Source organism: Armigeres subalbatus, chromosome 3, assembly GCF_024139115.2.
Source record: "Armigeres subalbatus isolate Guangzhou_Male chromosome 3, GZ_Asu_2, whole genome shotgun sequence".
NCBI classification, from domain to species: Eukaryota; Metazoa; Arthropoda; class Insecta; order Diptera; family Culicidae; genus Armigeres; species Armigeres subalbatus.
In genome coordinates, this window is record NC_085141.1 from 137,302,913 (window position 1) to 137,328,770 (window position 25,858).

The 25,858-nt window shown below is 37.8% G+C and overlaps 1 protein-coding gene and 1 long non-coding RNA gene across 6 annotated transcripts in view; one reads left to right on the forward strand and one right to left on the reverse strand.

The window, feature by feature from the left end:
- LOC134220371 (dihydropyrimidinase) overlaps positions 1-25,858 on the forward strand; it is a 117,671-nt gene that overhangs the window by 23,132 nt on the left and 68,681 nt on the right. The window lies entirely within an intron of this gene.
- Positions 8,750-9,612, reverse strand: LOC134220748 (uncharacterized). Its single transcript, XR_009982041.1, has 3 exons — positions 9,463-9,612; positions 8,958-9,028; positions 8,750-8,882 (listed from the first exon to the last, which is right to left on the reverse strand). It is a non-coding gene; the product is annotated as an uncharacterized LOC134220748 (long non-coding RNA).

Here is a 25,858-nt window from a genome sequence, read left to right on the forward strand (position 1 = left end):
AACCATACTGAAGGCTTGAATTGAAATTGAAGTCTCGCCAAAGAAATTGTATCAACATTGATACGTCTGATGAAAACGAAAGACCTCTGATTCTGTATTATTTATATCATTCGCATTCATGCCTAAATCCCGATCGTAGCATAAGAACTCCCATTTACCACATCCAACCAAAAGAGGGGACTTAGTTGAATTTTCAGTTCCGATGCCTTATTTTAAACTACGGTTTTGAAGCCGGCAGTCATCCGCAACAGAAGTAAAACAAAAGTGTATACACCAGCTAAAAATAAATTCCTCATAACGCAGATCTGTGAAAATCTGTTGTCGATTGACGAAAATCTCAACTGAGAATGTCAACAAACCGGTCCGACGCCGGGCCCCCACACCGACGTGGATCGTCAAAAGCGACAACAGCTGTTAATTTCTTGTATTTGGTGGAAACATCGAAAAAGAACTGACGCACCGAGAGGGGAGTTATTTAATACCAGATGCATTTTGAATTGTGAATGCGTCAACCAAAGAAACGTTCCATGCTCAATGATTTATTGAAAGCTTGAGTAACTCTTTTTTAATTTTAACTTAAATTAATTACCAAGTATAAATTGGAAAAAAGCTCAACACGCTTTATGTCAGATATGTATGATATGTACATGCATTTCTTCCTCTGATTGGTATAACATCCCCCACTGAGACATTGCCACGTCGTAGCTTGATGTTCCTTCAGCCAAGTTTCTAAGCCATGTTACCATTTTTGCATTCGTATATCATGAAGCTAACACGATGATAGTTTTATGCACAGGGAAGCCGAGAAAATTTCTTAGACCGGACCGGGAATTGAAACCAGCCACCTTCAACATGGTATTGCTTTGTATCCGCGCATCTTACCAAACGGCTAAGGAGGGCCCCGAATATACGCATTTATTTCTGATAAACATATGTTCCAAAGAAAAAAAAACGAGCAATGGGTAATGTTTTCAACATAACCGCGAGTAGACGTAGGACTTGTATAAACGTAACGTATTTATATTTAACTTCTTACTTTTGCATCTATGGAGTTTGACTATAGGTATTGATATTGGAAACGACTACTTCCATGCTTTTTAGAATTATTAGTAATTTGTTTATTCAAAACCTCTATTAAGCACCCCTCGCAATGTCTCTTCACTACATTGCTTGTCTTTTGTGATACCGCGACGCTACTGCGTTAACTCTTCAAATTAGCTAGAGTGGTAATGGTGGTAATAGAGTATACTTGCTGAAACACAAAATCACGTTAACCAAGTATATTTAAAAGCTTTATACCAACGTTTGAAAGTTACACAAAATTCAGTAGCTATTTACCTATTCACATAAACAAATAAATCAATTGAATTCTAATGGAGAAATTTCAAAAATTTTCGTTGAAATCTTAGAATAAGAAACGCATTTTCTTTTGTCGTGAGCGAGGAAGACAGAATTTTGTAACAATTCATCGCCAGGAACGCGAATTAATAAAATTGTCACGCAAACGCTCTCTAATTAGTTTATTGTACTACATTTTCAAAATGATTCTATTGCGAAAAACTCTTTAGTAAGTATATTAGAGGTTCTGAAAAGATCCATTCACAATGTTAGATGTAAATTTCCTCTTGAGCGGTTCAACTGGGAGTTTATGATTGTTTAAAACATTATGAATCGATGTCTGCAGGAATACCAAACGCTTAACCGCTGCTGCCATCGGACGAGAAAACTTGATCAGTAGTGTTGTCGTCGACACTCTATCGTCACACACCGCCGTGCCGCGCTTACTGTTGGCTTCTCGACAATGCCGGGCTGAAAATGCCGATGATGCTGACCTGAGAATGCTAACGATTCTGCCTTGCTCTTAAAAAGGCTTTAGGTTTGCGAATGCGTGGCTGAGACGATGATGCAACCGTTCAAAAATTCCGACGATACGATGCTGTTATTGCTTTGCCTGTTTCGGTTTATGCCTTCTTAGCAGACCTAGCGTGAGCTCATTCGTTGACGTCTGCACCAATCAGAACGTGGTAATGGAATGATGCAAGAATGATGCGGTACCCATATTTATAGGTTTTCGTGAATTCAATGTTTTGCTTTGAAAACAGTTTTAGGCCTATTGAAACAAGTTTTCGGATATTATCAAGCATTAATATGAAAGGCATACTTGAAAGCTGTCGATTGAGGGGTTAACTGCAGAAATCTGTTCACTAGGGCAAAAGCTATTAACGTTTGAAATCTTTCAACACAGCGTAACGCGGCCGATTTAGAAATTTTGAAATGACACCCGGTATAGTAAAGAGAGACGTAAGTCCTACGTCAAAACGAACAGTGGGTAATGTCTGTGACATAACCGCGAAGTGGACGTAGGACTTGACTTGACCGTGCCTTTGAAGATGTATGATATATCCAAATCTCTCGCGTCACCTAATTTGTATAAAAAAATCGGCGATAACAGCCCAAACATTATTTTAACAATTTTCATGAGCAATATAGGAAAAAATATCTCAAAAAGAAAAGCTCTCAATCGATTTTTCATCTAATAGTGGAATTTTTTGTGATTTATTTCATTATATGACACAGTTCTTGTTATGTAACGGTTATGAAAAAATCTTGAAAATCTGCTATTCGCGTATAACATTTTATCTCTAGAGTATTTTAGAATTTTTAAGAACTCTTTAGTAGTGTTATTTTCGCTTGATATTTGTACTCTTATTTCAAACAAGTTAATATCGTGTTTTGTTATCAATATCACGTTTTACTGTTAATGAGCCATTTTCGTCTACCCGGGAAGTCTATCAATGGCTCTCAGAAGAACCGTATGCTTTGAAAATAAACATTTTCTATGTCCATCTGTTGCGTCATGTTGCAGTGGATTGTAAAACTAATGTTGGGTGCTCCGGGTGGAGCGCGAAACCAAAGCTGTCTTCATGCAGCGTATCCGCTTGACGTGTGCTGTTTCTTCAATGGAACCAGCGGGATGCGAATTGCCTTAATGCAGCATGCGACGAACCAGTGACGAATGCCACCCAATTGCGAAAATTATTATTAACTCTCTTGGCCCTGATAAGGGCGGAAAATTAACTCCTTTCGGGGAACTGGTTGACCGAGGGGGGTTCTTTACTCGAAACCAAAACACACACGCGATTTCTTCAAGAACATTGCAGTTCTTTCTCTTGATTTTCTTCAACTTGTTTCGGCCCGATACCAATGCCGGCCGGTCTCGGCTCTTCATTGATGCCGGCTAGTTTCGGCTCGACTCTGCTGCTGCTGCTGCCGGTATCTCCTCGGCATTGCTGCGGTGACGGGTTTGTAGAATGGGCTGCTTCTGGAACATTTTCTGCGGCTCCACTGGCATGCTTTAGCTGATGGTGGCCTCGGCGGATGATGATTGATGAACAGAATGATGTTCTGAACAGAATGAGAAGGAAAAATTGCGTCACCCTCTTTTATGTCTTGTTTTGGTGCGCAGTTGCAGCTTATCCGCTAGCATCTGCACCCATCAGAATCAAGCGAACAAATGACGCGAGGAACAAGCGGCACCCATATTTATAGGTTTCAGTGCAGTCAATGTTTAGCTTCGAAAACAGTTTTAGGCCTATTGAAACAAGTTTTTCGGGTCATATCAAGTATGAATATGAAAGGCATACTTAAGATCTGTCGATTAAGGGGTTTTCCGACGAGATCCGTTCACTAGGACAAACGCTATTATCATTCAAAATCTTTCAAGACAGCGTAACGCGGTCGATTTAGAAATATTGAAATGACACCCGGTATAGTGAAGAGAGACGTAAGTCCTACGTCAATAACCCATTTTTGCATGAAAATTCTAAAAATTTCATAGATCGTTACAGTCCATGCAAACCTTTCTCTCTAAAATAAGTTAGCTACTTTACGGTTCTCCTAGACCTCATAGATTATTAACTTTGATTTCTAAATTGCTTCATTCTTAATACGAAAAAACTAGAAAAAACTTTCGCATAATTTCATCATCATCATCATCTGATCATCTCAACATTAATCAACAGCGTGTATCATTTCCAATTATGCTCCCACCAACTAGCGATCACATCGCACAACTTCATGCCTTGTAAACTCAGAAACGACTTAACGGAAATAAATTGAGAGCAACTCCAGGGGCGATCCGTTCCGTCCGTTCGATGTGCCACACTCGGCTGACTGTTCGCCCCGCGTTGATCCAATTTGCTTGCGCACTTCCATTTATCGAATTACTCACGCATAGCATAGCGAGCGAGACATCACTCCGTCGTCGACCGACACCCCGATTCGGTAGCCACGATAAAATGGTAACCCGATATATCCCCTCGGTATCCAATTGCCCGCACGATGATGCCATCCAGGCTGCGAATCCAATTGGATAGGCAACCGCGCGTTAAAAGTACTTGATGTCGTCCCGTCTCTCCAGAGACCACCGCGTTCAACGTGCTACTGTTTCTGTTAATCTTGGCCCATTGTGGATGAAGTCCATTATCATCATCCACATAGCAAAGGTAGCAAGGCAGGTAATTGAATTAAATGCTGTTCTTTTTTGAAGCAAAACTTCCATCCACCCTAGCAAAGTGCGCGAATCGAATAGAAGCTTGCAACAGTTTTACAAAACTGACGCTAGCCAGCAAACCGTGACCTAGCTAAAGAACTTTACAGGTGCGGATACGGTGGTATGGTTACGAATAGCTTCTTCAAATGGCGAATAGACAGGAACAATTGTTTAACCTGTTGCGTACGGTTCTGCTGAGTGGAAGGTGAGTGAGCACTGAACGGTAGCACAAAGTTAAAAGTGATTATGTGAAGCTCGTGTGCAATTTCAGAAGATTTAAGGTTATTGGATTCTTAATCACTCTGCTCTGAACTATCGCAACTCCTTGTGCATTTGAGATTAGAATTAACTTCACATTGACTTCCAAACTGTTTTTGGAATAGTATAGAACTTTTCTTCGCAAACCCTAAGCTATGCTGTGAAAGTATTTCAAAACGAAAACACCTTTCTACTTCTTTGTTGGCATCACATCCTCCACTGGACGTTGCCACATTGCAGTATTTCCACAATTATGAAATGCAAGATATCTTAATCCTAGTTACCATTTCGTATTTGAATATCACAATTCTCTGATGTCCAGTGAAGCCGAGAAAATTTCCTAGAGCTGACTGGAAATCGAACCCAGTCGTCCTCAGCCTGGTCTTGCTTTGTTGTCGCGCTTTCTACCACTATAGGCCAAGGAAAGCCCCGAAAATATCTTTTATGATCCTGATTTATGATTTGACTTAAAAAATAGACCACATCTGGTCTAGAAGTGTGATATTTCAAGTCAACAGCTATGTGGACAACTAGACTTTATTTTTACCAACTCCTTCGAACTTATGGTCCATGCGCTACACACGTAAGTTCCAAAGATACATTTTGTTCTAAATGAAAAACTTTCTGTCTTGCCATTCTCCAAGATCAAATCAACTTCTTCCATTTCCACCTCCACATCTTTTTATTGATGATAGACAGTTTTTCAAATGGATGTAGGAGGAATGGATAAAAATGCAACGAGAATTGGAATCGAATTGCTCAAACTGGTGGAGATGTGCTCACGTTCTGGTCACCCTGACATTTAAGAATCGGACGGAGGTCCTTCTTTCAATTCATGCGGATTTAAGATTCTGGAAAACAGAGAATCGTTGATCTAAAAAGTCTGCCTAATCATTACCCCAGCACTGACCGTTGAGAAAGATCAGAGAATACCGTAAAGGAAGTGTGGAAAAAGTTGTTACTGAAGCCACCACCCGCCCCCACGAGAGATATCAAGGAAACAAGGGGAGGAATTTTTTTTGTAACACCGACGAAATCGAATTTCATTTATTTGATATTTTTTATTCTGTAACAATAAAAGCTATTGTGACAAGAAGTTATTAAACACACTATTCAAACTATACGTTATTGTTAAATATCTATTATGAAGTAATGTCAAAATTGTAATTGTTGAACCCCTCGAACCTCTCTCTTCGTAACGCTTTTTGTATGAAAAATGTAAAACTCAAATAAAGTGACGTTATTGAAGTGTAACACGGTACTAAACTTTTCATTATTATTGAGTAATTCAGATGAAATTTGAGAAAAATGTGTAGTTGTGTAAATCTGATTAATACACGCAGCGATAAAGTATCTTTTGTTGTTTATAAAAATCCAATCCAGTCCATTTTTATTAGAAAATAATGTAAAAGAATTTCACGACGAATGCTCTTTGTTGCGAGCAAATCGGTTAAGGATAAGTGCATTGAATGAGTGAGCTTTTTGGACGCGTTTTACACACTTTTATCCAGACCTAGTTGACACGGCAGACGTTGTCCTGCATAGTAGGCGAGAATGTGCGTTTCGAACTGCCCATGCAAAGTTCGCATAGGAATCACAATTTTAGTTCTTCATAATTTTGCTCAACTTTACTCGTAATTTTCGCATTAGGAAATATCATATAAACCCGTCGAAAACTATGACGAATGTTCCTACTGAAGAAATGAAAAAAATCCATCCAGCCGTTTTCGAGTTATGCGGATACGAACACAGACCATTTCATTTTATATATAAGAAGAAGAAGAAGATAGTCCCGAGTGAATCGGTGGCCAACTCGTTTGGTCCATGATCTGGATCAAGGTGTTCTGCTTCCTCCATTTCCACAATTTCTAGTAAATCCTCAATCTGGAATACAGTATCTGCCACAAGTTCATCAATGTCTTTTTGACCGAGGTCATCGAAGCATTCGCCGCCTACTGCGTGTGCCATGAGTATTATTTGAGAACATACGTCATCAACTAAATCCACTTCTTTTGAGGTGACATATTCAGACCACACGTGTTTCCAGCAAACGTTCAACGTACATTTGCGCATGTCTGACAGAGCTTTGGCGATATGCTTAACACAGTCACTTACTGTGAAATGCCGCCAGGCTTCCATGACAGACACTGAGTTTTGTTCAACGGTCTGTAAGATATGGCGAAACGAGTATTTTACATAATACCGTTTGAATGTTGCCATTATACCTTGGTCTAATGGCTGCAGCAACGACGTAGTATTGGGTGGCAGGAACATAACTCTTACGTTTGGATAAGCAATTGCTAAGTGGTCTGGAGCGTTATCCAGAAGCAATAGTACCTTAAACTCCCGACCTTTTTGTTCCAGGTATTCTTTTACAGTCAAACCTCCATGAGTCGATATTGAAGGGACCATTGACTCATGGAAATATCGAGTTGTGGAATATAAAAACCTTGGAAAGCTGCTTCAGGGGCCACCACAGTAGCCCAGAAAATATTTTTTAAAGTGTTATAATTTGCTTCCATGAGTCGACATCGAGTCATAGAACATCGACTCATGGAGGTTTGACTGAACCTCTGGAAGAAAACACCATGAGTTGAATCATCTTGTGAATAGACCTGTGCGCCGCCGCGCCACGCCGCCGCCGCCGACACTTATTGACGTACGCCGACGCCGGTGAAGGTGTCGGCGGCGCGCCATACGCCGATTGGCTCCACGCCGCCGAATTTCGTATTTCACGCCGATGATTGGCCAACACAAAAATCACAGTATATAGTGTGTTTGCATCTACTGAACCAAGGCAACATATCAGGCATTAATTAAATAGCTGTTATACCTTTAGCAGATTTGTTTTTATCTCTGTCACTTTTACCGGCATTGGCGTGTTAAATGCGAGGTCATTCAAGAACTTCTTGGCAACAGACCTACAAATCAACGAGCGTAGTGATGAACTTCTAATCTCATATGTAACTTCATGAGGAATAACCTCATTCTGGTCGCATTGGGTGGTTCGTCATCTTTTTAAAGGTTTGAATGTTACAATAGAGGTAATAAACTATAGACGATTGTGGCTGCGTTTCATTTTGTTATCGTTCCCAAACATGTTGGGTACCTGTCAAAACGTACTGATTTTTCCTTCGTTGACATTTAGTGCCCTATCCTCGCCAGCAAAAGATGTTTCGCCAGTGACGACAGCAACAATCTTCCTCTATAGTTTATTACCTCTATTAATGTTACATAGGTATCTTAATTGATTTAGTGCTTATATTCGCGGCTAGTTAAAAGTCAACACTATGAAAGTTGGATTTAGATTCCCAGTCTGGTAGGATTTTTTTAAACTTCCCTGAGCATGGAGTATCAATGTGATTGCCTCGTGATATGCGAATAAAAAATGGTAACTTGGCTTCCCGGATAAAAAATATCATTAAAATATCATAAATTTTATTGTTACAACACCATTTAAGACATAATTTTTACCATTGAATATAATGGAATTTTGACAATAAAATCACATGAGAAATAATGGTTTTCCACGATAAAATGAATGGTAAATAGGACTTCTACAATAAAAAAGGGGGGTTGTTATGTATCTTTACAATAAAAAAATCGAAAATTTTCCATACAAAATTTTGAGCAAAACAATTGATTTTACGGTTCTTCAATGGGATGATTTCGAGCGACAAAATAATAGAAAACATTGTGTTTTAAATGTTTTCAATTACTGTTTCTATTGTTTTACAATAGTAATACAACAGGATTTAGAATACATTATTCTCCAACATTACAATAAAAATACAATACAATTATTTGCTTTACAAATTATTTTATTTTAAATCAGTTTAAAACTTCATTTTCACTCATTTTACCTTGCTTTGCTGTCGGGACTTCCGAACCGAACTTTCTTCCAAAGTTCTATCGGTCAAACTTATTGATGTGTTGTTTAGCGCATCTTCAGGCGAATCCAGCGCACTACTTTCGAAGTTAGGTAAGTTGCCTGTATCTGGAGAAAAATCCAACTTCGGTATAAAAAGCGTACTAACTTTGTTCCGGATAGACAATACATGTAGTTATAAACCTGTGAAAAATGTAAATTATAAAAGGATGTTAGTTTTATTAGAAAAAGTTCGTCGAGAAGAAAAGAAAAAAATACCTGCATCAGTTCTTATTATATCCCGTTGGTGAGATTGGCCAAGCATCAGTATTTCATCATAAGCTTCATTTCTGTAAAGGAACAAGGATACATGTTACCAGGTATGTCATCAGGTATTATGACGATAATTTTTTTTATTTATTTTTTGTTCGGGATGAACTACTGCGTCCATTATGTACATTGAACTTTTGTAGTATAAGATTACGATTACCGGTGGTGAGTATAAGCCGTTTGCCAGCCCAGTATCATTACTTGACAATTTACCGGTCGCTACTAAACGCGCTAAACCAAATTTGGCAGCGCGATAACACCGCTGCTATTTGATGAACTACCAAATGTCAAACGTTACCGGTACGGAGTGCAGCCTCCAAAATGATAACCAAAATAGTAACCGATGCGAAAAGTTTGACTAATCTAAAATGACAGCACGGCGAGTGTGATCAAAATACTCGCGCTCAGGCCCAGTAATGATGCACTAACGCGCTCTAACACTTTAGATACTTACCACGCTACAGAAGCCATAGTGATCTACCGTTGCCCAACACCAGAAACTGTAATGAAAAAGACACTTTCTGCACCATACAGTTTTATTAATTTCATCTCTTCACTAATTATAAACAAAACTGTACACGCTGAAATGAATCCAGCCATTCTCCGAGTAAAATGATAAGCAAAAGTTTTGTTCCCTCTATTTTTTTGAATTCCAATTTTTATTGCATAACATTTCTAGACTTGCAATATGAAAATATATTACTTGAGAATCGGTATAACATTTTTTTTTCATTTTATAAGCAAAGCTTTGTAATTTTATTGTTTTCAATTGTTATTTCAACAATATAATAAACCCATGAAATACAGTCGGGATTCGCTGGTTGGGATCTTAATACTTGGGTCACTTTTTAGTTGGTCCTCCGCTGGTTGGGCCATGGCCCAACTAAAAAGCAACCGTACGTCAAAATTCAATGTAAACACGGAAAACTGGATTGGGCGTCACTGGACATCATTTGTGATGTTCAAGTCGAAATACACGTGTTCAAATGGCTGTCAGTTGGCCCAACTAAAAAACCGAATTCGTTAGTTGGGCCGAGGTCGTGGCCCAACCAGCGAATCGCGACTGTATTCCAAAATTATATTAATTCAATTACATTAGACGAATTTCCAGATCATCCAAACCGAAAACTTTCATAATTTGTTTAGTTTTTGGATGTGCAATACCAAACATAAGCGAACAATAAAAATATAATAGAATGTATTGGTAACATTTAAATATATTGATATGTTAATGTAAGTACAATAAAGATCTTTTACAACCGTGTACATTTTACAATAAGCGTACAATAGTTTATATTGTTTACCACACAATTTATTGTATTTTAATGGGTTATGTCATTCAAGTTACTGTAAATTTTTATCCGGGTTCTTGGAGCTGGAGCACGATAGGACACGTGACCCATCAAATTGAACATTTCCTTCACTCCTCTTTGTACTTAAATTGCTAGAATTTCTCTGTAAAAAAAAACGGGTTTCATTTATTTTGATTAAAAATGCTCAAAGAAATTTCTTGGTTCTCCTGAAATAATGTCCAAATGACATCCTGGAGGAAGTTCTGAAGGAATAATTGAAGAAAATTCTTAGAGTTTTGAGGAATTTTTGGATTTATCCCCGTAGTAATTTCTGAATGATTTTCTGATGGAATCCCTGGAGAAAATTCTGAAGGAATTCTTGGAGGAATGTCCAACAAAATTCTTGAAGAAATTTAAGAATGTCGGGAATTTCTTCAGGAGTTCTCTTGGAAATTGCTCTAGGAATTCATACGGAGATATCCGAAATTTCATCCTAGAATTTTGGAAGCAAATGGCGGAGAAAATTACGAAGGAAATACTAGATGAATATCCGAGGCAGAGTACAGACGCTTACGCGAAGCACGAGGGATAGAGAGAATCTACTTTCAACAGTGTAATCCAACAGACTAATAAATAAATACGCAATACTATATTTTGATAAACAATACCCAAATAAATTCATGGGGTTACTTGAAATATTTTCCGAAGGAAGTCTTGTAGAAAGTTCTGAAGGAATGAACCTGAAGAAATTGCTTAGAGTATTGAGGAATTTCTGAATCTATCTTCGTAGTAATTTTTGGAGGATTTTCTGGAGGAATCCCTGGAGAAAATTCAGGAGGAATGTCCAAAAAAATCTTATAGGAATTGAAAGGATGTTGGTAATTCCTTTGGAAATTATATCTGATATCTGAAAATTTGTTCTAGAATTTTGGAAGGAAATGGTGGAGAAAATTCCGAAAGAATTACTAGAAGAATTACCGAGGGAATGGAATGTTTTATGGAATACCTGGAAAAGTTTCAGAGGAATTGTTAAAACAATTTCCGAAGGAATTTTTCAAAAGTATGTGTGTATGTACAGTTTTCCATCATTCTGGCTTGAGTTTTGCTCTGCATGCGGCTCCACCCAAAATTACAATCGAATTTAAATACAATTCTGCTTCAAATGCACTGCTGTATGAATGGCAAAAAATGGAGGCGGCCGACCCGTGAGCAGTGACACTTACGTGAAGCCCTCGGGATCTCCTTTCAACAGTGTAATCCAACAGACTAATGGATTGATTCGCAATCCTTTTTATGCTTTTCGAGGGCTGGCTTCTTTGAGGAAGGTGCGTCAAATCCATTCCAACTGTGGGGAAGTGTACCCATCTACATGGGTAGAAATTTTTATTTCCAATTCCAAAAAGAATTTCTGAAGGGATTCCTGATGGAATTGTCAAAATCAATCTTAGAAGAATTTTTATAAGAATTTCCAGAAGAGTTCCTTAAGATAATTCTTAAGGTCCTAAGAAGTTCCGAAGCAATCCCTAAGGGAAATTTCAAAGAAAAAGCTGGTTTCATTTGTGGACGTTTGTGGAATTCCTAGAAAAATTCCCGATGGAATTCCTAATAAAATTTTTGAAGGTATATTAGAATGAGTTTCTTAATGTCTTACCGAAATATTTCCTGAATATAATTTCTATGGAATTATTCAAGGTATTTACGAAAAAATCTGTAAAAATTTTCGAAGGAACTCCTGCAGTAAATTCCCAAGGAATTCTTGAGAATATCCACAATCTCGATATTTTGGGAGTTTTTCTTGGCATGTAGTCTTGTTTCTAGAGTCAAAACTGAGTTTGTTTCACTACTGTCCAGGTTTTCGAAGAAATTCTTAGGGTATTATAGGAATTTCTATTTAAATTCCAATAGCTATTTGTTTGGGACATCCACTAAAAATCCTTCATTTAAAATTCTGTTCGAAAATCTTTTCAGGTTCTCGTTTGGTTATTCCTTCAAGAATAGAGTCGAAGTTCCTCCAGGAATTTCTTCAAAAATCTCTTTACAAAAGGCACAGGAATTAATTTGGACAATCCTCCAAGGATTCTTCAGAAAACCTTCCGGGAAGGCCTTTTATTTATTTTTCAGAGACTTCTTTGGAACTTCCTCCAGTAAGTATTTAAAAAAATCCTTCAGTAAACTATACAAAGTTTCTGCAGGAATAACTCCGGAACGAAGAACAAAATTTCCGAAGATTTTCCAAAAGAATTTCAGAAGAGATTCCCGAACGAATTCTTAGAGGAATTTTAAAAGAAATTTTCGGAGATCTACAAGAATATCTGGAAAAGTTGCTAAAGGAAATTCAGGAGGATTGTCCGAAGGAATTCCTATAGGAAATTTGGAAAGAATTCCTGGAGAAAGTTCTAAATAAATTCCAGAGGGAAATTTCGAGAGAATACCAAAAATATCTTCCTAGAATTTTAAAAGAAATTGTTGAGGAATTACTGGAAGAATTTTTAGAAATTTGTATTAGAAATTCCAAAAACAAATTCCTGAAGGAATTTCTAAAAAAAAATCCTAAATCAAATTCCAAAGGATTTTTCCAAAAGGGATTTCCGAATGTATTCCTAAAACAGTGTCAGTATGTATTCTTCATGAAAGATTTTCCATGGAAATTTTCTAAAGAATTTTCAAGGGAACTCCTAAAAAAAGTTTTCGAATGAATTTCTAAAGAAATTCCCAAAAGACTCCGTAAAGTAATTTCTAAGGAAATTCCTGAAGGAACTTTTGAAGAAATTTCGGAACGAATTTCCGAAGAAATACCCAAATAAATTTTTAAGGGAATTCTTAGAGGAAGTTCTGAAGGAATTCATTAGGGAAATTCCTTTTTCGAATATTCTGAGGAATATCTTAAGGAATTTCCAAACGAATTTCTTTATTAGTATCCAAATTACTTTCCAATAAACTTATGTGCTGTGATGCGGCAATATGCTAGTGGAGGATTTGATGTAAACTTTTGCTGTAGACATACAAGCTACACCTATTAGGATGTTCACTTCATCAGTCTGACTGTAGCTAGTAATTGTACAAAAAAATAATAAAAAGCATCATATGGCTTGCTGCGTGAAACTTTTTTTCTCAACTAAAAATTCTTCACGCCGAATCGCGCCGCCGCCGAACATTGCTTGCGGCGTGACGCCGCCCAATGGTCGGAACCCGTTATTTGATGAACTTAATTGTTTTGTGAACAAACGGCTGATGTGATCTAAATAGTGTCTTCAGAGAAAAAAACACAAACATATTGCCCATATTTGAGTGGATTTTATTTTTCAATAGTACCTACTATTAAAAAAGTTGAAAATCTAACTTTTATCACAAATGTGTTAAAATAAAATTTCTTCGGCAAAGTTGTAGATTTAGCAAAAATATGACGGAAAAATATATTAAGCTCTTTTAGTGGAATGTATTAAACCGTCTAAGACGAATTAAGTACTGTCCATTTAATTCCACTAGTTAATTTTCGTAATCTTTGCAGATACGTATTTCGACCACAACTGTGTGGTCGTCTTCAGTGTCTTGTACTTGACTCGACTTGCCGAGTCGAGTCAAGTACAAGACACTGAAGACGACCACACAGTTGTGGTCGAAATACGTATCTGCAAAGATTACGAAAATTAACTAGTGGAATTAAATGGACAGTACTTAATTCGTCTTAGACGGACAAATATGACATTTTACTATAGAAACTTTTTTCCTACGATGAATATTTTTGGAGATATGAGCGTTTTTTATGAAAACTCCCTTAAATTTAGAATTTTTGGTATAACTTTTTTTCTAAACAAAACTTAGATTTGTGATGTTCTACAAAAATGTGAGCACTAAAAAACTACGCGTTTTGATAAATATAAAACTTTGCTACGACAACTATATCAAAAGTTATGAAGCTTTTAAAGTCAATTTCACACGGATTTAAATAGCGTATAGGGGAGAAGGTGGCAAACCGAATCACAATGTCAAGTACTCTTCTGAAAGTTCAGACTTCATACTATGGGGGCAGCAGGGACAGCAGGGACAGCATGATGTCCAAGGGCTTGACGACCCCTCCCCAGCTGTCTGCGAGTCAGGGAGAACTGCCTAGGGCGTGGTGGGATTTAGCAGTGGGCTCTGTTAAAATCCCTCCCAAAAAACCACAAGTGCCCGTAAGCGGACTCTATCAAAGCGACTGTGTGCCGCTTCAAAAGCACAAGCCCAGGGAGTGCCAATTGGCATGTGGAGTGTCCCTACTTCGGTAGGGTAGTGCGTGAGCTGCTTCGGCAGGGAGTGAGTGATCTGGTTGTGCTGAGGCAGGAGTGTCATAGCGTGTCGCCGCCGCTATTGTCACCTCGAAGCGCAGCAGAAGTCTGAGTATGGACTGCACATGCTGAGGTAGGAGTCGAGGTATCCCATCGACACCTCGAGGCATTGCAGTGGAGTGTTAGAGTGAGCACCCGAAAAAGGGTCACATGGAGCGAATGGTCTTTGGAGAAGCTGCTTCGGCGGCAGGGTAGCAGTGGGTTGTACCCACACACCTACAGTTGTGCACATGTGGTGCATGGGGAGTGTCCCTGCTTCGGCAGGGTAGCTACTATAAAGTAGTGAAAGTTTCGTGAGTGCCATTTCATAAACGAAGAATTGGCGTAATTCAAAAGTATGGAGTTTTCTTTAGAAAAATACACTATTTTTCAATAAGATGCGTATAGGGGAGAGGGTGGCAAACCGGGACACAATATTAGGCACATTTTAGAAAGTTTTCATTATAGAGTTTATAGGTGTGAGGGTTTGGTGAGTGCCAATTTACACATAAAAAACTAGAATTGTAACAACAGTCTCACCTTTGACAACTTGTGCTTATTCTGTGTCTCGTGTGAGGTGAGGCGTTTAGAATGAAGTGACAATTGTCGATACCTCCCATCTTAAATACACTATCGTTGTGTTGTGAGTTGTGTCGAAATCGACAATTCTCGGGTCATTCGAGACGCAGAACAAGCACATCTACTTCGTTAATTTCATATGCGTATATCGAAGAAGTTATGACCTTTCTCGACCTATAGCGGTTAGATGTTTGACTGCAATGTCGATATGGCTGGGTTCATTTGTCGGTCTGGTCAAATAAATTTTCTTATGGCATAAGAGTACTATTAAGCTAATTTCTTGGATATACAAAGGCATAAATAGTAGATTGGTATAGAATCCTGGAAATTGGTAAATATGAAATTACTTAATAAACATTGAATAAGTAGTTATGTGTAGTGGCGGATGTCACAGAAGAAGACAGGGAGAGAGATGGCAAACATTGTCGAATAGTTATGTGATAGCTTGTGCTGCAGTAGTGATAGCTATTTCGTGGGTGCTAATTAAGTGAATAATTATGTTAAATATTTATATATTTTTAAGCCACATTTATTAAATTGTCCATTGGAAGACAGATGGCGCTTCAACTTTCTTGGGAAAACAATATTGATATCATTGATTTTTTAGTCAATACCTGGAATGGGAGATCAACAACATCCCATATTCCAGGGCCGGATTTAGCCGGAAGGGGGGCCCGGGGCCGACAGCTTGTGGGGGCTCCAAAATGTACAAAAAAAAGTTAGTTTTGATACATAATATTTGTGGGGGCCCGGGTCCATGCCCCCCCTCCCCCTGGCCCTCTTCTAAATCTGGCCCTGCTTCCATATATGCATATAAAATTACGGAGAAGAGTATAATAATGTCCTGTGGGGGAGAACAGGTTTAAAAAATGTGCGTGTCTAGCTGAGCCGAGATCTAGCTGACAGTCCAAGCCAATTATCTAAGGCAACATAACAACGCAGAACAAAATTTGGCCTTTCAAGTGGCGCACACTTTGATTGTTATTTTCTTGTTTTAAATTCACTTGTTGCCTGACGACAGTATTTATTTAATTTTATGTGTCGTTTCGAGAGCTTCTCTCAGGTACTGTCGAAGCCGACCCTAGTGGTTTGTGTGTGAATTGGCACTCACTGATCCATCCCACCTACAAACCATAAAGTAAAAACTTTCTAAAATGTGCCTGACATTGTGTCCCGGTGTGCCACCCTCTCGTTTATACGCATCTTATTGAAAAATAGTGTATTTTTCTAAAGAAAACTGCATACTTTTGAATTACTCCAATTCTTCGTTTATAAATTGGCACTCACGAAACTTTCATTACATTATAGTATGAAGTCTGAACTTTCAGAAGAGTACTTGTTTGCCGGTTTGCCACCTTCTCCCCTATACGCAATTGGAATCAGTGTGAAATTGACTTTAAAAGTTTCATAACTTTTGATATAGTTGTCGTAGCAAAGTTTTATATTTATCAAAACGCGTAGTTTTTTAGTGCTCACATTTTTGTAGAACATCACAAATCTGAGTTTTGTTTAGAAAAAAAGTTATACCAAAAATTCTAAAATTAAGGGAGTTTCCATAAAAACGCTCATATCTCCAAAAGTATTCATCGTAGGAAAAAAGTTTCACTAGTAAAATGTCATATTTTTGCTAGATCTACAACTTTGCCGAAGAAACTTTTTTTTATCACGTTCGTGAAAAAAGTTAGATTTTCAACTTTTTCAATAGTAGGTACTATTGAAAAATAAAATCCACTCAAATATGGGCAATATTTTTGTGATTTTTTTCTCTGAAGACACTATTTAGATCACATCAGCCGTTTGGGCACAAAACAATTAAGTTCATCAAATCACGGGTTCCGACCATTGTGCGCCGGTGTAAAAATGGCCTTACGCCGCCGCCGTTCACAAATACTTCGGCGCACAGGTCTACTTGTAAATATCTCTGTTTGTGACCCACATTGACCATCCAATATACCGGCAGAGAAGTAAAATCCTTGTGCTTCATCGAACGGGGACGAAGTGCTCGATTGATAAAAAGAGGTTTAAGAAGCCGATCCCCCGAAGCATTACTACAAAGTAGGAGTGTTATCCTGCTTTGAACCCACTAGCGCATTTCTCTGCCTGAGACATATAAGTTCTGGAAGGCATTTTCTTCCAGAAGAGCCCAATTTCGTCACAGTTAAAAATCTGGATCTGGAGTGTAGTTAACTTCTATGATAACTTCTTTCAAAATTGCAGGGAAAGTAGCAGCTGCTATTTTGTCTGCGTATGCGCATTCTTCCTTCAATGCAACATTGTGAAGAGAGATCCTCTTCACAATCCCGGCAAACCAGCTAACACTTGCTGTATTTTTTTTTACTACTGACTTACTTGTAGATGGTTCACGCTGCTGTAGCATATTGTGTATCGAGCTGGCTTTTTCACGGATGAGGGGTCCGTCCATGGGAGTCCTTTTCCGGTTCATGTCTTCAATCCAGAGAAGAAGAGCTTTTTCCATTTTCTCGATCAGCGGATCTTTTACATATGATGCACTCTTGGCCCTTGCATCTGAAGAGCGGGAAACAGCATCTCGTATATCTTGCCCCATGTTCTGAATCGTTCGTACGGTAGCCTCATTCAAATTGAACTTGCGGCCAACAGAAGCGAAGCTTTCTCCATTAGCTAGATGATCCAGAATGGTTATCTTAGTTAACAAGCTAATTGACTTTCGTCCTTTCTTTTGTTTGTCAGTTTCTGCCATTTTCGATGCACTAGAAATATAACATCAACTATTGTATTTTATTAGCACAGAAATTAACTTCATTGCCTTTTAGTCTTCTATTATTCAAATATAATGCAGTGTTGAGAGCAATCGAAAGCTACTAATTCGTTGCGCTGCGGTGTAAAACGAAACCGGATAATGCTGACGAATTCAAAATTCTCAATTTCTATTGATTTTGACAGCAGGTGAAGCTTTTGAAAATATCCCAAGTGCCCCACATCACAAAAGATTTTATGAACACAAGTTTAAGCGATACAAGGTTAAGTTTCACTATAAATTTCACCGAAAATGACGATTTATTTTTCAAAATGTTATTTTTGCATTTTTTTTTTTGTTTCGGTTGCAAAAGCAAAAAAAGACAGATGAAGATAATTTGCATGATGGGTTCGCCATTTTGAATCTAGCCTTACAAGCATAATAAAAAATATTTCGAAAACGCCAATAAACATAGAAACAACTTGAAACAACTTGTCTGATACAATTGGTATTTTCGGCAATAGTTTAGGTTAGTATTGGTGCAATATGAAAAATTACACATCAAGTTCATTTACGCTTTTGTTTTTTTTTTTTTTCACTAAAAGGCTATCCTTTCACTCCGAAAACGAACTATTTATAGAAGCCTACACAGAAAAAAATAATTAAAAGTAATCAGCGCGTAAATAATAGAGACGTGGAAAATTACACTATTCTGGGCGTACATGGATCTTTTCCAACAAGTTGGCCCTAAATGTATGCAATTTACATAGCGTTATGAGTGGCATAATGTTAACAAATTGCATACATTCAGGTGATAATATCGTTTAAATTTACACTCTTTTTGGCATTCCCTTTATGTGCATTACTTTCGTGTAAATTCCAACAACTTTCTCTATCTGTGTATTTGCTTTGAACATTGAATCAATCATGTGATGCAAAAAATCAATATCGGAAGCAGACATGCTACCTGAATCGACAACATGCCCGTTATTTTCCGTTGGGGCATGGGTAGAGGTGTGCGCCGCCGCGCCACGCCGCCGCCGCCGGCAGTTTTTGGCACGCCGCCGCCGCCGACATTTTTGCATCGGCGCGCCGCCATTTAAAAATTGTCACGCCGCTTATCTATAATTTTCCACGCCGATACAAATTTGAAGATGTCCGCAGAATTTTGGAAGTGGAAGTGGAAATTCTGAACATTCAATGGATTTCCTGTATAATTTCCCATACAATTTCTACTTGAATTTTTGAAAATCACTCCGTAAAAACTAAGAAAAACTTTGAGCGGAAATTGCGAAGGATTTCTCTTTGAAATCCAAAGAATTTACCATTGAAATTAATTTTTGAATGGAAAAGAGGCGTTCAGCAGAAAGCCATATGGAAGGAGATCACAAGGCTGAAAGTTGTTTCGCCGAATATGTCGTTTAACCGAAAAGACTGTTTGGTAGAAGCCTATCCGAGCAAAGATTGAGAGCAAATCGATAACTTGGTTCAATGTTGTGAAATAATGGATTATTATTACTTAACTTGATATCTTTTTGGTCGTTTTAACGGTTGAGTAACAAAACGTATAGCAGAAAAGTCTTACTGTGACATCAAATCGAAAGCTATTCCTGCTGTCATTGAGAGCAAATAGAAAACTAATTTTGATATTGGTTTCCGATAACAAAACAAGTACACAGTTTGATGTCATATCATGCAGTTTAGTAATCTACAGCAAAATTAGATCAAAATATGTAATCAATCATGATTATTCATATTTGAAAACAAATTATGAATCAATTTTAAGTCAAAATCAAAATATGTTTTATATATGCACTCATTACATTTTCAGACTTTGCTAGGGTATCTAGCATAGAATGTCATTTGGTCGGATAGTTTCTTTGGCTGAAAGAAATGGTTGGATGAATAGCTTAATAGGCCGAAATAGTCATTTGGTCGAAAGGGCCATTTGACCGAAATGAACATTCGATCGAAAGTTCGGCTGAATCGGTCATTTTGGATATTTTCAACACATTAACGGGAGAATCTTTTGAATTTCGTCAGAAAATTCTTCAAGTTTTTCAAGAATATTCATTTGGAAATTATTTTCAGAGTTTTCACTGGAAGTTGTTCAAAATTTGCTTAGGAAAATATTCAGAATATGCACGGAAAGTTCTGTTGAGAATTTTTCGAAACTTACACTTCCTCAATCTAGATCATTTAAGATGGTTAGTTTTTTTTATTCTTTATTAGATTGCTTTTTTTCGCAGGGAGAAGTTCATCACTAGACGGCTAGATTGGCAAAGCCAACTTTAAAACAGTTTTTTTTTTGCAATATCCGCGGGAGGCTGTAGAATTTTCACGAGAAAAACTCCGGCATTTCCAATTCTTCAAAGTTTCTGCAGAAGATGGTTCAAAATGTAGATTTCAACAAAAATTCTTTGGAAAATTGCTCGGAATTTTCAAGAAATGTTTTGAATTACTTCAAAACATTCTTTCTATTTTCGATAAGAAATTCTTGGGAAATTCCATTGACGGAAGGCGACAGACGGGTAATTTGGCACAGAAAGCCGTTTGTCCTAACAGGTCGTCTGGCCGAAAGCATCGTTGGCCGAAAATGCTGTTTGGCCGAAAAGGTTTTTGACAGAATGGGCCATTCAGCGGAAAATGTCATTTGACCATTGAACAAAATTTCGTAGCCTCTCTACTTTTAAGTCGATACTGGCTTTTAGGCCAAAAGTAATCTAGCTGAGTACCATTAGCAGAACTAAGCGTTTAACGGTAACTGTTATCTGGTCGAAACAGGTTTGACAGAAAATGTAGTTGAGTCGTAAGCGACGTACAGGAACATTTGGCCGGATTTTGACCGTAACAGTTTGTCCTAACAGGCTGAAAAAGTCGTTTGACTGAATACCCAACAAACAATTAGGGCTGAATAAGCTAGTTTTTATTGTAGAAGACCATTTTGGTTGAATAAGTGCTCTATCAGCTCACAATGTTTATTACAAAAATGCCGGTTGATTGTCATTTGGGAAAAGAGCCATTTGGCCCAAAATGTCCTTCTTCAACCTTCTTCAAAAAGTGTCGTTTGACGGAATTGAATAAAAAACAAGTTCGGCCGAATAGGTCATTTGACAGAAATTGCCATTTGGCCGGAAGGGTATTTTGCAGAAAGGATATTTTCGTGTCAAATGACCATTCCTACCACACGGCATTTTCGGTCTAATGATTTATTTGGTTAAATGATTTTTTCGGCCTAATTACCAGTTCGGCCGAATGTTCCTTTTGGCTGTATGTCGCTTTCGACCAAATTACATTTTTTGTCAAACCATTTTCGACCTGATAATAGTTGCGGATAAACGTTAAGTTCAGCTTAATAGGACTTGATTAGATGACCTATTCGGCCAAACGACCTGTTAGGGTAAACGATTTTTTCGGCCAAATTATCAGTTCGGCCGCTTGACGCTTTCGGCCAACTGAATTTCCCAAGAATGTCTTATGGACAATACACTAGTCGTTCGATAACTGCAACATGTTTTTGTTTTAGTTAGCGAATGCAGTTCTAAACGTCCAACTATTGTCACGTCCGACAACTTCAGATGCAATATAAGTACATTTGATTGTATAGCGCAATGCAGCTATCATCGAATTTGAAATCGTTTCGAAGTTTAGCGGTCCGATAACTACAAAACTGATGTAACTATTAAATTGCAGTTAGAAAGCATTGCAGTTGAATAAGTTTCAGTTGGCAAACATCTATTGTACAAAGAATTTCCTAAAATTCCTTAAAAATTCCGAACAATTTTCCGTTTTTTCATATTAAAATTTACATTTTGAACAATCATTCGCGGAAATTCTATTAAAGTTCCCGTCAAATTCCGGAGACTAATTATTTTAGTCTGAGCAAGCCAACGTTAAAACACCCATTCTATCAGTCGCACTTTCCTACAATTATGAAGTAAATTTCGAAGAATACTCAACAGAAACTCGACAAGAACTTTCCGTGTATATTCCGAGGATTTTCCTGTAGAAATTTAGAACAATTTCTCGTGAAAATTCTGACGAGTTTCTCATGACGAATTTTTTGCTGAAAGCTTCTCTTGGTAATTCCATAGATTTGTCTAAACTTCAGAGTAGTTCCCGAGGAAAATTACAATTAACTGCATATTATTATAAGGTCACATTTGCGGAAAAGCCATCAGAGTACAAACTTCCATCGCGGTTAGTTTTTTTTGCAAATTGAATATCTTTCGGATGCTTGATTTGTCCTAAATAATTTCCAAATAAATATTTAGGAAAAAGGCAAAAAAATTAAGGGACGTGATAAAAAAAAACGCCACGCCGATGCACGCCGCCGCCGCCGCCGGCTAAAATGGCTATCGGCGTGACGCCGAAAACGCCGCCGCCGCCGATGAATATTGGACCGGCGCACACCTCTAGGCATGGGTATAAACTTCATTTTGAGAAGAGAAATTTTGTCTACCAGCAGCGATGTTTGCATACGTACACAGATAGAAAAAGTTGTTGAAATTTACACGAAAGTGCACATAAAGGGAATGCCAAAAAGAGTGTAAATTTAAACGATATTATCACCTGAATGTATGCAATTTGTTTTGCATTATGCCACTTTTTATATGAATAAGTGTCATAATGCTATGTAAATTGCATACATTTAGGGCGAACTTGTTGGAAAAGATCCATGTACGCCCAGAATAGTGTAATTTTCCACGTCTTTATTATTTACGCGCTGATTACTTTTAATTATTTTTTTCTGTGTAGGTACATTGGAAAAATTGGTATTTACTGCCGTGCGGTAAGACGTGCGGCTACAAAGCAAGACCATGCTGAGGGTGGCTGGGTTCGAATCCCGGTGCCGGTCTAGGCAATTTTTGGATTGGAAATTGTCTCGACTTTCCTGGGCATAAAAGTATCATCGTCATGGTGCTAGCCTCATGATATACGAATGCAGAAATGGTAACCTGGATTAGAAAGCTCGCAGTTAATAACTGTGGAAGTGCTTAATGAACACTAAGCTGCGAGGCGGCTCTGTCCCAGTGTGGGGATGTAATGCCAATAAGAAGAAGAAGAAGATGAATTGCTCGACCGGTAACTGGTTTCGAATTATGAGCGTTTGTAAAATTTCTACCCGTCGAATCTGAGATTCGATAGGAATTTCCCGTCATCTATTTTGCACGGGAATTCAAAACTTTTTTGCGTGAAGAGCATTCCCAGAAATTGGATTTATGATTGCCCCCACAATTTGCGCACTTAAATTTATTGGAATCTTCTCTCACAGGACATGTGTCCTTGGCGTGAGAGGTTCCACCACAAATCATGCATTTAGCATCCATGTGACAATGTTTGGTTCCATTACCCCACTTTGGGCACTTACGGCACTGGGTGGGGTTTTGGACATTTCCCTAGGCCTGCGGAAATGTTCCCATGAAACACGGACATGGGACATAATACAGGCCTTTTCCAGCCTTTCCTTTTTATTTAGTTTACTTTTGTTAAAATGAACTAAATAAAATTCTTGAGAAATGCCCCTCTGGGGAGTACCAGAGTGAGTTTTCTTTTTCATCTTAATTACCGTCGTGCGGGGCTTCTTCTGATTACAGGGGCTACATTGGATTTTTAATTTTCTGAAAAAAAATAATCGAAATAAATACAAAATTTGAAAAAGAAAGTAGCCATCCATCTATCAACAATACACCTGAATGGTGATAATGGAAATTTGATAGATATTTACGTTATAATTCTTGTTTCAAAATGTCCAAAGAAGCCCCCGATTTCGAGCTAGAGCTAGAGGTAGATTCGATTTTCTCAAATTCATCATTAATCAAATCGAACTGATTGCTCAGTTTGATAGAAGAAGAAATAAATGTCAACGTTAGAGTTAGAAGGAATATCTGAAGTATCCAGCTTCCTTCTTTTTTTCCGCGCTTGGGTAGGACGGTCTTGAAACCTTGTTTCTTTGAAGGAAGTGGAGAATTCAGAGATTCCCTCTTCTTCTTGTTTTTATTAATGCTCATTGCTGAGCGTGGAGACGCGACCTTCTAAGAGGTTTTTTCCCAAAACGGTGTCTCTGCATGATTACCACCGCTTGTCGAAATTTTACTTCCGCAAACGGGTCAAACGTAAAACGAAGGCACGGGTCCTTGCAAAGATCGTAACGCGATCAGTGGGTACAAATAGCGCTGAGAAGCACTGTTGAAATTAAAATAGCTTCGGGTAGTATTAAAAACTTCCTTCCGCAAAGAGAGAAAAGAACCGCTCAGCACGAAAGCACGATGCGGTCTGATAATCTCATCCAGTGATTTATCATCACTGACTGGGGAGACCTATGAAGACGACTTTGAACAATCGTTCAGTTTTGTCGTCGTACGTGAAAAAATACTACTGAAAAAGACGTTTGCAATCGTCAAAGGATTCCGGCAGAACGCGGCAGTTACCCTTCCTGGCAATCTTTGATTCCCTGAAGGTTACTCAAAATCTCATTCTTAAAGCCAGAAAACTCGGCAACAGATACCAAAATTGGCGGAATTCTTTGCTTATTTGCATAGATCGTTTGAGGTAGGTTTGATTTGCTCAATTTCGTCATAAATCAAATCGAATCAGCTCAATTCGAGAGGAGAAGAATTGTTTCCAATGTTAATTATTATTGAAAAAGTTGAAAATCTAACTTTTTTTACAAACTTGATAAAAAAAAGTTTCTTCGGCAAAGTTGTAGATCTAGCAAAAATATGACATTTTGCTATAGAAACTTTTTTTCTACGATGAATACTTTTATGAGCGTTTCTTTATGAAAACTCCCTTGAATTTAGTATTTTTGGTATAACTTTTTTTCTGAACAAAACTCAGGTTTGTGATGTTCTACAAAAATGTGAGCACTAAAAATCTACGCGTTTTGATAAATATAAAACTTTGCTACGACAGTTATATCAAAAGTTATGGAACTTTTAAAGTCAATTTCACCCTGATTTCAATTGCGTATAGGGGAGAAGGTGGCAAACCGAATCACAACGTCAAGTACTCTTCTGGAAGTTTAGACTTATAGTAATTATAAAATATGGAGTTTTCTTTAGAAAAATACACTATTTTTCAATAAGATGCGTATAGGGGAAAGGGTGGCACACCGAGACACAATGTCAGGCACATTTTAGAAAGTTTTCATTCTATAGTTTAAAGGTGTGAAGGTTTGGTGAGTGCCAATTCACACATAAATAACTAGAATAGTAACAACAGTGTCTTGCCTTTGACAACTTGTGCTTATTCTTAGTCTCGTATGAGGTGAGGCGTTTCGAATGAAATGACAATTGTCGATACCTCCCATCTGACATACACGGTCGTTTTAAGTGAGACGTGTCGAAATCGACAATTCTCGGGTCATTCAAGACGCAGATTAAGCACATCTCCTTCGTTAATTTTGTCGATATGACTGGGTTCATTTGTCGGTCTGGTCAAATTAATTTTCCTATGGCATAAGAGTACTATTAAGCTAGTTTCTTGGATATACAAATGCATAAATAGTAGTTTGGTATAAAATCCTGAAAATTGGTAACTATGAAATTACTTAATAAACATTGAATAAGTAGTTATGGATGTTACAGAAGAAGACAGGGAGAGAGATGGCAAACATTGTCGAATAGTTATGTGATAGCTTGTGCTGCATTGAATAGTAGTGATAGATATTTCGTGGGCGCTAATTAAGTGAATAATTATGTTAAATATTTATATATTTTTAAGCCACTAGGAAGACAGATGGCGCTTCAACTTTCTTGGGAAAATAATATTAATATCATTGATTTTTTAGCCGATGCCTGGAATGGGATTTCTTCCAGCAAAACAACTTCGTACCTTATTGGGTGGCTTCTTAAAATTGGTAATTATTATTTTAAATATTTTCGGTTTCTAATTACTTTACAAAAATGAGCTTTGGCTCACGTTAGAGGATGATCAAATGGGTGATTTAAATACTCG